This window comes from Pristiophorus japonicus, chromosome 5 (assembly GCF_044704955.1).
Source record: "Pristiophorus japonicus isolate sPriJap1 chromosome 5, sPriJap1.hap1, whole genome shotgun sequence".
NCBI classification, from domain to species: domain Eukaryota; kingdom Metazoa; phylum Chordata; class Chondrichthyes; family Pristiophoridae; genus Pristiophorus; species Pristiophorus japonicus.
In genome coordinates, this window is record NC_091981.1 from 238,392,533 (window position 1) to 238,407,688 (window position 15,156).

The 15,156-nt window shown below is 41.2% G+C and overlaps 1 protein-coding gene across 7 annotated transcripts in view; it reads right to left on the minus strand.

Annotated features, from left to right (window-relative positions):
• The window catches only part of arhgap21a (Rho GTPase activating protein 21a), a 306,788-nt gene that overhangs the window by 146,037 nt on the left and 145,595 nt on the right, over positions 1 to 15,156 (minus strand). The window contains exon 1 of one of the 7 annotated variants that reach the window (XM_070881437.1): positions 6,668 to 6,708. The exons of 5 other annotated variants lie outside the window; for them this stretch is intronic. The gene's annotated coding sequence lies outside the window, so the exon portion shown is untranslated. Of the gene's footprint in view, positions 1 to 4,759; positions 4,808 to 6,667; positions 6,709 to 15,156 lie in introns of those variants that run through there. One more of the 7 variants, XM_070881441.1, reaches the window with a different exon arrangement.

Below are 15,156 nucleotides of genomic sequence, written 5' to 3' on the forward strand. Positions count from 1 at the left end.
AAGGTTCTGCATGTGTGAAAGTAAAGTTGCCGGAGGTCTATGATTGTTAGCCACTCTCCGAGATACAGTGTATAAAATAACATTGCTTCTCAAATTCCTCCTTTTGAAAGTACTTGTTTACAGAATCAAGTCCAGTGTAGATGGAAACTGTTGCTTTCTTTTAGGAACTAGACAACTGAAATTAAACTTTAAAATAAGAACAGAACATGTTGGAGACACTGAGCAGGTCAGGCAGCATCGCTGGAGAAAGAAACCGAGGAAGCGTGTCTCCAGCATTCTTTGGTTTTATTTCTGATATCCAGCCTCTGCAGTACCCTGTATTGTGCTTTTGTTTTATTGTAGAAATAAAACTTTATTTTTATGATATTACACTTAAAGAAATAAAGATTTTCCAAGTTGAAAATATATCCTGACAAAAAACTGAATATGTTACTTTTTGTAACTTACAACTGCGACTATGGTTGCTGAGTGGTTATGGTGCTGCAGTTTGAGTTCAAATTGGACGATGACAAGTTGCGAAATCGAATTCCCCAAAATCTGGTACGTTGTGGGTAGACATCACGAAAGCTGGACTGTTGTAAAAATCACAATGGCCCTCTAATGTATTTCATGGAAAGGAACCCGACGCTCCTACCTAATTGGGCCTGTAGGTGACTAATTCCACACTATGTCGTTGATTCTTAATACCCTCAGGGTAATTAAGGAAGGGCAATAAATACTGGATTGTCAGAGTTGGCCATATCCCAAGAACAATTTTTTTTCAATTGAAAAATAATGGACCTATAAAACATGTAAAGCTTGAAATCAGAGTAAACTACAGCCTGCAGGTAGAACCTCCCTTATTCGACATGGCCAAGGTCCCGACGGTGCCGGATAAGGGATTTTGCCAGATAAAGGGAGGTCAGCCTGGGGGGAGGGGGCAGGTTGGTGCCTCGTGTGGGCCCAAAGTGTCAACAGGCCCCCGGCAGGCCGAGTGTCGGCGTGGCCCCAAAGTCGGGGTGGAGGCGGCCACGTTCTGCGCATGCGCCTCTGGCCAGCAGAATCATGCCGGACGAAGGAGGTCCAACCTGTAATAGACTCTCACCATTCACATCTCCCTCTCGCTAAAACTCTGTACAAATCTTAAGTTACCTAAATCAATTTGCATTAAAAGTCAACATCTAATTTATTTCATCAAAATTTAATTCACACTACTGAATAATTCAATTTCTTTCAAGCAAATATAAAAAAGAACAGGAGCAGACAGAATAATCTACTAACAAGCTGTATTAATGGTTTTAATCAATACTATGTTACAAAAGCAAGATATCTAGATTTAAAAAAAATAGGGGTGACAAAGTTGACCTGGGCGACGAGAGGTCCATTAGCATAGATTAGTAACAGGTAAAATAAGGGAAACCATTCTTCTGAGAAGGCCAGAGGAACAGTTATATAACAACTGTTTAATAGGCAGTCAGCATGGATCCAGAAGATGGGAATCTTGTCTGACAATCTTCCTCAACTTTGTTGGAAGATAATTTGAAAGAAAAGTTGAGCAGGTTGGGCCTATACTCATTGGAGTTTAAAAGAATGAGAGGTGATCTAATTGAAACATATAAGATTCAGAGGGGGCTTGACAGGGTAGATGCAGAGAGGATGTTTACAATCTATATTAACGACTTGGAAGAAGGGACTGAGTGTAACATAGCCAAGTTTGCTGACGATACAAAGATGGGAGGAAAAACAATGCCTGAGGAGGACACAAAAAACCTGCAAAAGGACATAGACAGGCTAAGTGAGTGTGCAAAAATTTGGCAGATGGAGTATAATGTTGGAAAGTGTGAGGTCATGCGCTTTGGCAGAAAAAAATCAAAGCAAGTTATTATTTAAATGGAGAAAGATTGCAAAGTGCTGCAGTACAGCGGGACCTGGGGGTGCATGAAACACAAAAGGATAGTATGCAGGTACAGCAAGTGATCAGGAAGGCCAATGGAATCTTGGCCTTTATTGCAAAGGGGATGGAGTATAAAAGCAGGGAAGTCTTGCTGCAGCTATACAGGGTATTGGTGAGGCCACACCTGGAATACTGCAGTTTTGGTTTCCATATTTACAAAAGGATATACTTGCTTTGGAGGCAGTTCAGAGAAGGTTCACTAGGTTGATTCCAGAGATGAGGGGGTTGACTTATGAGGAAAGGTCGAGTAGGTTGGGCCTCTACTCATTGGAATTCAGATGAATGAGAGGTGATCTTATCGAAACGTATAAGATTATGAGGGGGCTTGACAAGGTGGATGCAGAGAGGATGTTTCCACTGTATGGGGAAACTAGAACTAGAGGGCATGATCTTAGAATAAGGGGCCGCCCATTTAAAAGAGATGAGGAGAAATTTCTTCTCTGAGGGTTATAAATCTGTGGAATTCGCTGCCTCAGAGCTGTGGAAGCTGGGACATTGAATAAATTTAAGACAGAAATAGACAGTTTCTTAAACAATAAGGGGATAAGGGGTTATGGGAGCGGGCAGGGAAGTGCAGCTGAGTCCATGATCAGATCAGCCATGATCATTGAATGGCGGAGCAGACTCGAGGGTCCGTATGGCCTACTCCTGTTCCTATTTCTTATGTTCTTATATTTCCCCTCGTGGGGGAATCTAGAACTAGGAGGCTTAATTTCAGAATAAGGGGTCACCCATTTAAAACGGAGATAAGTAGGAATTTGTTCTCTCAGAGGATTGTGAATCTTTGTCATTCTCTACCCCAGAGAGCTGTGGAGGCTGGATCATTGAATAAATTTAAGGTAGAGAGAGACAGATTTTTGAACGTAAGGGAGTCAAAGTTTATGGGGAGCAGGCGGGAAAGTGGAGTTGAGGCCAAGATCAGATCAGCCATCATCTTATTGAATGGCGGAGCAGGCTCGAGGGGCCAAATGACCTTCTCCTGCTCCTATTTCTTATGTAATGGGACTCCCCTATGATATGGTTTATTTGGACCCTTGGAAAGCTTTGACAAAGTTCCACATGAAAGAGTTCATTTTTTTTTAAAAAGCTCCCAGGAAGACTGGGTAGAAATCGGTCGGATTGGATTGGATCTATGTCTTGCCTATGTGCCTCAAGGGGCTATACATCGATTGATGTGGTTTCTAATCTATATAAAGAATCGAATTGCAAGCTTTTCAAATCTGCTCACACTAAAAAGAAATAGTAGGCATAGGTTTGGGAGAACTTAGCTGCTTTTATATCATCCCAGAAGATTGGCATACGAGAGCCAGCTCCCGTGTTTCCTGCTACTAAATCCAGTTCCCACTATGCGTTTGCCACCAGGAGATGGTAACTAGTTTAGCAATGTAAATGTTGGCAACTATTTCATGGACAAGGGGCTCCTCGAAAACTGTGCCAGTATAAAAGCAGCTTTAAATTAGTTAAGCAATTGGGCAGACAAGTAACAAATGAAAATTTACATTGACCAAATTAAATTGTCATATATTAGGTAAATAAATTTGTAACATAAATGTATACGATGAATGGAATAGAATGATCATAGGGAAGCTTAGAAAGAAAGTAACAATAGGCTCATCACTTCAATGTCTAGACAAGGTGATTTGATTTGATAACCTAGATTAAAAAGCTCTGGATTTTCAGTCACACTGCTGATACATTATAAAGAAAAGAAAATTTCTTGCGTTCCTTCCCTGGCCATCTGTATTGATACTTGTAGTGTCAAGACAGATTAAGTTCAGTATTTTGACAACACCTATTTCACATGTTGAATCTCATTTATTCAGTTGTAACCAATATCTGAACGATGGGTCCTTCATAGGTATAGCATTAACCTTCTATTGAGTAGTATAATTCTAAAGATATTAATAACTTCATGTGTGCTCATCATTGAACCACTGTATAATTTGCTTAGGCCACACCCCAAACTCCAGCTCGCACCAGAGAAAAAAATAAACTGCTATCAACCACATCCCAAATTTAAATTAAAATGACTGCAAAAATGTGAGTTAATACTGTATAGATCGAACAAAAGCAGGTTAGTGTTTAAGCTTAGTAGGCAAAAATCCAAATTTAACAAATTACTGTAGATCCACAAGCAACTCCTGTAGAGCAAAACTTTGCTCTAAAATCATCTATGTTTTCTTTATTAAACAACCAACGCCATGTATATTATCTTTATTAAACCAGACAGAATATGAGATGCAATGATTAAAACAATCTTGTAATTAAAAATATTTACTACACCACTGCAGTGGTCAATTCCAAGCTGCCATTTTGAATGATTCAGTCACCAAGATGTAACATCTGAACCATCTGTGCTGTCACAGAAGATTTGCTTGTGTTATTTACATATGAAATTATCCACATGCTCACAAATCAGCCCAAATGCATTATTTTCTAAAGCACAAGAGACAGAATAGGAATAATTCAATTACCCTGTAGCATGAACATGCACAGAAAAGACTGGCTCATAACAGATTTATCTGTGTGAGGCAAGTGCAATTTAAAAAAGGGAGAAATATATTACTGCCACTAAGAAATCAGCTTACAAACCAAGGAACACTTTTTTTTTTATATATACAGTGCACAGACTTCAGCTAACAGTTTTACAGGAAAATCACATCTGATCTACAAGGGATGGATGCTGTTAGTGGGTCTAACCAGTACAAGCCAAACCAAACCGGTTACTAGATCTCTGCCTGAATATGGAGCATGAATAATCCCAAAAGGGCAGTTCATTTCTCTCTTCCATGCAGTACTTGCATACCCTTGAGCAAAGGAAATAACCTGTGCGATAGGGTGACTCCTTTTTCTTTCTTTTGTAAAAAAGTTTCCTGTACCTGTGAGAAGATGAAACAACCTCTGTGATGGGACAGATTTTTTTAAATTGGAGTTCATAAATATAGGCATGCAGCAGAAAGTACCTGCCTATGTATTCAGAGAATGGTTAGATAACTGTCCCACAAAGTGTTACTAAAATTGAACACAATACATTTTGGGCCACTAAAGGATGGGCCTCAAGAGAGAAAAAATCAATCCGGTGGAGGCAACTTCCACAACTGAAATTTAAACACAATGCCCCTTTAATTTTAAAGAGGGAAAAAAACAGTTGAGTATTTTTTTAAACTAGACCAACTAACATTAGTAAATAGAAAATGTAACTATTCAACAAATGTCACAACAATGAAATAGTGCAACCTGTCTTGTGACCAAGTGGTGAGGTCGAAAAAACCCTGTAGAAATTATACGGTTTATATGTAACTATGCAAATCTTCCAGCTAACGGAACGTACACAGATTAGAATACTCAGTGACAGAAAATTGTATTTTAAGAAGGATTTTGATTTTGGGATATGTGGGCAGAACCAAAAAGCAAGAAGTGCTCTGACTGGCTTTGTTAAGCTGGCAAGTTTTGAGTTAAAAAAAAATAATGCAAAGTATTAATAAAATTGTCATCTGAGCAATTTCACACCCCTCAATGGGTAATTGGACAAATGCATTGTGTGGTACAAAGCCACAAACCAGGAATGTACCTAGTTTGATTCCTGTTCTGTGTCAGTTACTGGATCTTGTCTGAAGCAGTGATGGGGGTGTTACAATTGAAAAGAACTTGCATTTTTATATAGCGCCTTTCACAACCTCAGCACATCACAAAGCATTTTATAGTCAATGAAGTACTTTTTAAATGTAGTCACTGTTGTAATGTAGGAAACAGCAGCCAATTTGTACACAGTTAGGCCCCATGTGGAAATGTACTTTTAAAGTTACATTTCCTGTTTCATGTACCCTTTGGCAGTGAAACAAAATGGAGTTCCGGTCCTCCCAAAAGCTCCTGCAGCGAACAGTCTGCTTCTGCATAAACATGCTAACCTCGACAAACTGCTGATAGGGGTTTAATTGCGAAAAGCAGGAGCCATCTGTTTTGAGCGAGGGAACCTTGAATATACCCACCCAGCCGGAGGCTTAACCACCAGATAACAGAAAGAATGTCCTGTTGTACTCCCTACTAATAACCTTTTGCTATGCTAAACCTTAGAAGGACTAGATAAAGGTTTTACAGATATGTAAAGACTTAAACAAGGATGTGGTACTAATTAAATGATTGGAGAATTCTTTATCTGTATTTGCTGACCGCAAGGGCAGAACTGATGCACGTGATGGAACCCTAACTTGTTTATTCTACTGTAAAAAGATATTGTAAATTTGTACCACTGTGAGAGTCTTCCCTTAGCCCTTGACTGAGCAAGACTCTTCCTTACTGCAAGTAAAACTTATTAAAGGAACATCTACCGGAACTGATTGTGTCAGAGTTATATTGAGAGTCGAGATTTCGACACCTACCAACAAGATAATGACCGGATTTAGCTTTAGCGATGCTAGTTGAGAGATAAATATTGCAGACACCAGGGACAACTCCCCTGCTCTTCTCCGAATGGCCACAGATCTTTTCCATCCACCTGAGAGAGCAGACGGAGCCCTGGTTTAACATCTCATCCAAAAGATGACACGTCTAACAGTGCAACACTCCATCAGTACTGCACTGAAGTGCCAACCTAGATTATGTGCTCAAGTCTCTGGAGTTAGACTTGAACTCAAAACCTGCTGACTTCAGAGGCAAAAGTGCTATAACTCAGCCAAAGCTGACACTTTGACTCAAGTATCCACAGGTTAGGAGGGGAAGGAAAGAGAAACATACCTTCCTGTTCTTGATTCCCATCCAGCAATCCTTCCTGGAAGTGTGTTTATAGCCAAGGACAAGATCAGGCTCAACTTGTGATGCTTCCTATGATCAAATAATCTGGTAATGCTCACACTTCAGGCTAAGATAAAGAATCCCAAATTAGCTGCGGTACTGGAAGTCTGCCAACAACTATGAAATACAGCCGCATTAGGAAGTTGTTTCCTTCAGAAGAGGAGGAGCAAGAGAAGAAATAAAAAGCATAAATGTATCAGTTCCCCTTCCCACATTCAACTTTTCTCTTACTCAGTTTGTATTATTGATCAAACAGATAACATGCAATTCCAACCTATGTCATTAAGTGGCTATCTAAGCACATACTTTTAATGGATCATGCAGTAGAATCACTGAATTTTACAATCTGTGCTGGTTGTCTGAAAGAGCTTTTTACATGGTCCCATTCTACTACCCGTTCAAATTTTGCTTTTTCAAATATTCATCCACTTCCCTTTTAAAAGCAATTATGGATTCTGTCCCCACCACTGCTACTGGTAGGGAATTCCATGTCCTAAAAATAATCTGCATTAAAAAAAAATCTTCCCTCACAAGTGAAAATAGTTTTCCAAATTTACTTAATCAAAATCCTTAATAATTTTGAACACCTCGATCAAGTCTGCTCTGTTTTAATGAAAAGTATCCTAGTTTCTCCAGTCTCTCCTCAAAACTACAACTTTTATTCGATGGTACCCTCTTGGTAAAACTCTTCTGCGCCATCTCCATGGCCTTGATGCCCTTCCGAAACAGTTTTCCCAAAACTGGATGCAATATTCTAACTGAAAATGATTTGCAGAGGTTTGGTACTCTCTCTTTGCTTTTGTAAAATTCATTTATAAAATCTAGAATTTGATATGCTTTTTTTTTTAAAAAGTCTTATCGGCTTGTTCTTTCATTTTTGAAGATTTGTGTATCTGAACCTCTAAGTTTCTCGACTTTTAAAGTTTTATCATTTAGTATGTTGTATAAATGTCTTCTTATTTAGTGTGTTGTATAAATGTCTTAAGAACATAAGAAATAGGAGGAGTAGGCCATTTGGCCTCAGCTCCACTTCCCTACCTGCTCCCCATAACCTTTTACTCCTTTATCGTTCAAAAATCTGTCTATCTCCACCTTAAATATATTCAATGACCCAGCCTCCACAGTTCTCCGGGGCAGAGAATTCCATAGATTTACAACCCTCAGAAGAAATTTCTCCTCATGGGCAGCCCCTTATTCTAAGGCTATGTCCCCCTTGTTGAGCCCCCTCATTATCTTATATGTTTCAATAAGATCACCTCTCATTCTTCTGAACTCCAATGTGTATAGGCTCAACCTACTCAACCTATCCTCATAAGTCAACCCCCTCATCTCCAGAATCAACCGTGTGAATCTTCTCTGAACAGCCTCCAATGCAAGTGTATCCTTCCTTAAATACGGAGACCAAAACTGCACGCAGTACTCCAGGTGTGGCCTCACCAATACCCTGTGCCATTGTAGCAGGACTTCTCTGCTTTTATACTCTATCCCCCTTGCAATAAAGGCCAACATTCCATTTGCCTTCTTGATTACTTGCTGTACCTGCATACTAACTTTTTATGTTTCATGCACAAGGACCCCAGGTCATTGAATTTTTCTCCATTTAAATTATAATTTGCTTTTCTATTATTTCTACCAAAGTGGATAACCTCATTTTCCCACATTATACTCCATCTGCCAAATTTTTGCCCACTCACTTAGCCTGTCTATATCCCTTTGCAGATTGTTTGTGTCCTCCTCACAATTTGCTTTCCCACCCATCTTTGTGTCTTCAGCAACCTTGGCTACATTACACTCAGTCCCTTCATCCAAGTCATTAATATAGATTGTAAATAGTTGAGGCCCCAGCACCGACCCCTGCGGCACCCCACTAGTCACTGTTTGCCAACCGGAAAATGACCCATTTATCCCGACTCTCTGTTTTCTGTTAGTTAGCTAATTCTCTATCCATGCTAATTACTCCCATACCCCATGAGCTCTTATCTTGTGCAGTCATCTTTTGTGGCACCTTATCGAATGCCTTCTGGAAATCCAAATACACCACATCCACTGGTTCCTCCTTATCCACCCCTGCTCGTTACATCCTCAAAGAACTCCACCAAATTTGTCAAACATGATTTCCGTTCATAAAACCATGCTGACTTCTTATTCTTCCTCCCAAAATGTATCATTTTATTTTTCCACACAAAATTTCATCTGACAGTCATCAATCTACCAACCAATGTCCTTCTGAAATCACTCTTTATCATTAACCACATTGTTTATTTTTATTTCCTCTGAAAGTGTTGATAGCATGCCCTCGTTATACCTTTATAAATCCTCTGGACTGGAATATTGAGAAAAGTGAAACTACTCATGTCCAGTAACCTGTTTTCTATCTTTTACCCAATTTCTGCCACAGGCTCTAGTACCATGGGCCCCTATTTACCCCAAGAAAGATTTCTGGCGTCCACTCACCTTTCCGATCGTTTTTCTCACCAACCTCAGCACCAAATAAATCCAGCTTTTTAGAAGAACTTAAACCTATTTTTAGCGCCTCGCTACCAGAGTCCATTTCGGGGGGCGGAGCTGACATTGTGCACCGAATATAGATTGCGCATGCACTTTAAAAAAAAAAAATAATAATTTCAGCACTCATAGAGGACCATCGGCCAGGGATAGCAGTGGGTCGGGTCGGCTGCATTGAAAAGTTTTCTGAAGGAAGGCTCTTCTTGATGTGGTGCTTTGCCTGCAGTTTGGGAGAAGAGGCTACTCTGCATTTTTTTTAAATTGTGCTTGGTAGGATCTTTGGCTATTTGCCTGCTCTTTTCTCACCCATTGAATAGGCTGAACGGTAAGTTTTATTTTGGCTGGCTTACTAATAACCTCCAGTTATTTGCTCCTAAAATCATGAAGGACCTACCCTATTGCTTCCAAAAGGCAGCACAGCAATTTACTGACTTCTTCAAAGCTCACCCAAAATGTTAACTGGTCTGTTCTCTCCACATATGCTTCCTGGCCTGCTGCATGTATCCAGCTTTTTCTGTTTTGGTTTCAGATTTCCAGCATCTGCAGCTTTTTGCTTATATTAGATTGAATATTATCATTTTGTTCCATCTATACAGTATGCAAAAGCTTTGAACAGCAACAAAATGGCAACAACTTTTAATGCAAGCAGCAAATGATGCCAGATAAAATTTCACCAGTTATCCTAGAACAAATGAATCTCATACAATTCCTGGCCAAACAGTTAAGATCTTATACAAAATCAAATTACTGGGAATTGTGGAAATCTGAAATAAAAGCAGAACATGCTGGAAATATGCAGCAGGTCAGGCAGCATCTGTGGAGAAACAAACAAAATTAATGTTTCATGTCGATGACCTTTGGTGAGAACTGGAAAAAGTTAGTGATGCAACAGGTTTTAAACAAGGCAGGGAAAGTGGGAGAGGGAAGGAAAGAACAATAGGGAAGGTCAGTGATAGGGTGGAAGGCAGGAGAGATTAAATGACAAAATATATGATGGTGCAAGGCAAAAGGGACAAGTAAAGAAACAAAAAGATGGGTCGAGAGGAGGTGTAAATGAGAATAGCAGAATCATCATCAACAGTTGCTATACGAAGAAAATGGGGGCAGTGGTTATGGTCTGAAATTGTTGAATTCAATGTTGAGTCCAGAAGGCTGTAAAGTGCCTAATCGAAAGGTGAGGTGCTGCTACTCGAGCTTCTATAGTTTCATTTGAACAGTATAGGAGGCTGAAGACAGAGGGGTTAGAGTGGGAGTGCAGCAGAGAATTAAAGCGAGAGGCGACCGGAAGCTCGGGGTCACAGTTGCAGTCTGAACGGAGGTGTTCCGCAAAGCAGTCACCCAATCTGCATTTGGTATCCCCAATGCAGAGGAGACCGTGAGCAGTGAACACAGTATACTAAATTAAAAGAAGTACCAAGAAAATTGCTATTTCACCTGGAAGAAGTGTTTGGGGCCTTGGACGGTTGGAAAGGAGGTGGTAAAAAGGACAGGTGTTGCATCTCCTGTGCTTGTACAGGGAGGTGCTGTGGGAAGGGGAGGGGATGTTGGAGGTGATTGAGAAGTGGACCAAGACATCCCGGGGGGGAAAGGTCCCTTTGGAATGTTGAAAGGGGAGGGGAGAGGAAGATGCGTTTGGTACAAAAGCAAAATTACTGCGGATGCTGGAATCTGGAATAGAAACAGAAAATGCTGGAAATTAAACAGGTCAGTGGAGAGAAAGCACATGAAGATGTGTTTGGTGGTGGCATCACGCTGAAGGTGGCGGAAATGGCAGAGGATAATCTATTGTATGTGGACGCTGATGGGGTGGAAAGCGAGGACAAGGGGAACCATATTGTAGTTCTGGGAGGGTGGGGAAGGGGTGGGGGCAGAAGTGCAGGAAATGGGATGGACACAGTCGTGGGGAATCCTCGGTTGAGAAAAAGGAAGAGATATCGGTACCACTGGTATGGAAGGTGCCATCATTTGAGCAGATGAGATGGAGAAACTAGGAGAATGGAAGAGAGTTCTTACAGGAGGTGGGTTGGGAGGAACTGTAATCAACCATTACTGAGACATAGCTGAAAGAAGGATAGGTATGGCAGCTCAATATTCCTGGTTACAGAATTTTCAAACGGGATAGAGAGGGGGTAAAAAAGGAGGGGGGGGGTGTCGCAGTATTAATTAAAGAAACAATTACAGCTGTGAGAAGGGCTGATATGTTAGAGGGCCATATGGGTTGAATTGAAGAACAACAAAAGGGCAATCACACTGCTGGGAGTGTACAATAGACCCCCAAACAGTCAGAGGGAGATAGAAGAACAAATATGTGGGCAAATTGCTGCGAAGTGCAAAAACTATAGAGCTGTAATAGTGGGGTATTTCAACTACCCTACTATTAACTGGGAAAAAAAGTGTGAATGGTACTAACTTGAGGAAGGACGTTTTTGCTATTGAGGGAGTGTAGAGAAGGTTCACCAGACTGATTCCCGGGATGGTGGGACTGACCTATCAAGAAAGACTGGATCAACTGGGCTTGTATTCACTGGAGTTCAGACGAATGAGAGGGGATCTCATAGAAACTTTTAAAATTCTGACGGGTTTAGACAGGTTAGATGCAGGAAGAATGTTCCCAATGTTGGGGAAGTCCAGAACCAGGGGTCACAGTCTAAGGATAAGGGGTAAGCCATTTAGGACCGAGATGAGGAGAAACTTCTTCACCCAGAGAGTGGTGAACCTGTGGAATTCTCTACCACAGAAAGTTGTTGAGGCCAATTCACTAAATATATTCAAAAAGGAGTTAGATGTAATCCTTACTACTAGGGGGATCAAGGGGTATGGCGAGAGAGCAGGAAGGGGGTACTGAAGTTGCATGTTCAGCCATGAACTCATTGAATAGCGGTGCAGGCTCGAAGGGCCGAATTGGCCTACTCCTGCACCTATTTTCTATGTTTCTATGTCTATGTTTCTATGTTAGAATTCCTAAAATGCATTAGGGAGAATTTCTTTAGCCAATATGTAACAAGCCCAACAAGGGAGGGGATGGTTCTGGACTTGGTTTTGGGGAATGAAAATGGGCAGGTGGAAGGGGTATCAGTGGGAGAGCATGTTGGTGCTAGTGATCATAATTCAATAAGATTTAGGGTAGCTATGGAAAAGGGCAAAGGTGGACCAGGAAATAAAAAGTTCTCAATTGTGGTAAAGACAATTTTGCTGAGCTAAGATGGGATTTGACTAAAGTGGACTTGATGGTAAATCAGTGTCAGAGCAGTGAAGAGGCATTCAAGGAGGAGATCCCGAGAGTACAGAGCAAGTAGGATCCCTTAAAAAAAGGGTGAAGGCTAACAAATCTAGAGCCCCCTGGATGTCAAGGGACATAGAGGATAGGATAAAGAAAAAAAGGGAAGCTTATGACAGATTCTGCGAGCTCAATACTGCAGAGACTCTAGGAGTATACAAAGTGCAGGGGTGCAATTAAAAAAAGATATCAGGAAAGCAAAGAGAGAGCATGAAAGAACGTTGGCAAGTAAAATCAGGGAAAACCCAAAGATGTTTTATTGATACATTAAGAACAAGAGGATAACTAGAGAAAGACTGGGGCCTATTAGAGACCATAAAGGAAATGTGTGTGTGGAGGCAGAAGATGTGGGTATGATTCTTAATGAATACTTTGCATCTGTTTTCACAAAAGAGGGGGGCGATACAGACTTTGCAATGCGGGAGGAGGAGTGTGAAATATTAGACGAGATAAACATAGAGAGAGGCGCATATGGAATACTTACCTTTATTAGTTGAGGCATGGAATACAATAGCAAGAATGTTATGCTTGAACTGTATAAAACACTGGTTAGACCACAGCTGGAGTACTGTGTGCAGTTCTAGTCACCACATTACAGGAAAGATATGATTACACTGGAAAGGGTGCAGAGGAGATTTACAAGAATGTTGCCTGGACTGGAGAATTTTGGCTATGGGGAAAGATTGGAGATGCTGGGTCTGTTTTCTTTGGAACAGAAGAGGCTGAGAGAAGACCTGATTGAGGTGTATAAAATTATGAGGGGCCTGGATAAAAAGGACCAGTTTCCCTTTGCAGAGGGGGTCAACAACCAAGGGACAAGTAATTGGGGGGAGGTTTAGTTGAGATATGAGGGGAAACATCTTCACCCAGAGGGTGGTGGGGGGTCTGGAACACACTGCCTGAAAGGGTGGTAGAGGCAGAAACCCTCACCACATTTAAAAAATACTTGGATGTGCACTTGAAGTGCTGTAACCTATAGAGCTACGGGCCAAGAACTGGAAAGTGGGATTAAGCTGGATAGCTCTTGGTCGGCCGGCGCGGACACAATGGGCCGAAATGGCCTCCTTACGTGCTGTAAATTTCTATGATTTCTATGCGGTAGCTGTGGGAATCAATGGGCTTATAGTGGATGTTGGTCGATAGCCAATCCCCAGAAACAAAGATCGAGAAGTCGAGGAAGGGAAGAGTCGAAGTTAAACCATGTGAAGGTGAGGGAAGGGTGGAAATTGGAAGCAAAGTTGATAACATTTTCCAGTTCGGGGGAAGAGCAGGAAACAGCACCAATAGAGTAATCAATGTCCCGGAAAAAGAGATGAGGGAGGGGACCAGAGTAGAATTGGAACAAAGAATATTCCACATATCCCACGAAAAGGCAGGCATAGCTAGAACCCATAGCAACACATTTTATTTGGAGGATGTGAGTAGAATCAAAGGAGAAATTGTTCAATGCGAGGTCAAATTTAGCCAGGTGGAGGAGAGTGGTGGTGGATGGGGGTTGGATGTCCATAGTGAAATCGAGATGGTTAGGACCAGGAAACTGGAAACTGTTGAAGTGGTGGAGGGCATCGGAAGAGTCACAGATGTAGGTATGAAGAGACTGGACAAGGGGAAAAAGAGAGGCGAGATCGGAAGAAAATCAGTTCCATAGGGCAAGAACAGGCTGAAACGATGGATCTACCAGGGCAGTCATATTTGTGGATCTTGGATAAAAGGTAGAAATAGGCTGAGAGGGGTTGGGGGACTATGAGGTTGTCGGCCGCAGAGGGACGATTTCCAGAGGAGAGATCAAATCAGTGATGGTCTGGGAAACAATGGCTTAATATTTGGTGGGGGGGTTATGATCCAGGACAAGGTAGGAGGAAGTGTCAACGGAGATGGTGTTACAACAGCGCCACCCTTGTCAGCAGAATGAATGACAATGTTAGGGTTGGACCAGAGAGAACAGCGTTGCAAGTTCAGAGGGAGGTAGGTGAGAACTTATGACTATTTGAGATCCGAATCACCAGCAAAATGCAAACAAATCACCAATTGTGCATACGAGTTGAAAAAAGAACAGTTTTTAATTTCATATCACAAGAAACTATAGGTTCAAGCGGGTGCCATAAAATACTTGTTGGGCACAAGATTCAAATCCCAGATATTTGGCAACTAGCATAGCGTTTGATTTTTAAAGCACCTTTCATGAAGCTGAACACTATCATTTGTTCAGCTGCATTCCCCATCAAAGACAAATGACAGGCTGGGATATTTGCTCCTTGACTCCTCAGTGAAGTGGCTGACAGATGTTAATTAACCAGCATTTAATATTTATATCCCAGAGTGTAGTCACCAGTAGAAGCTCCAACTCTTGGATAAAATAAATCTCTTGTCTTTGGCAATGCGGAGATTCCCTTCAAAAAGTAGCTCTCTGTTAAGTTCTAAATGACAGTAGAGCCAAGTACCAATGTAAATGTAAATGACCACAGTTCACCATTGCTTTTGCTGTAGGTCTTCTCTATGCAGGTTCACATTACTGGCTTGAATGAATTTTCCCCAACCATCAGAGAAAGATTGTAGCCATAAAGTAAAAGCACCGATTTGCGACCTTCGATAGAAAAGATATTTTATTTGGGTGGGTGCTGCAGCTTAGTCACTTGCCCAGTATAGCCTA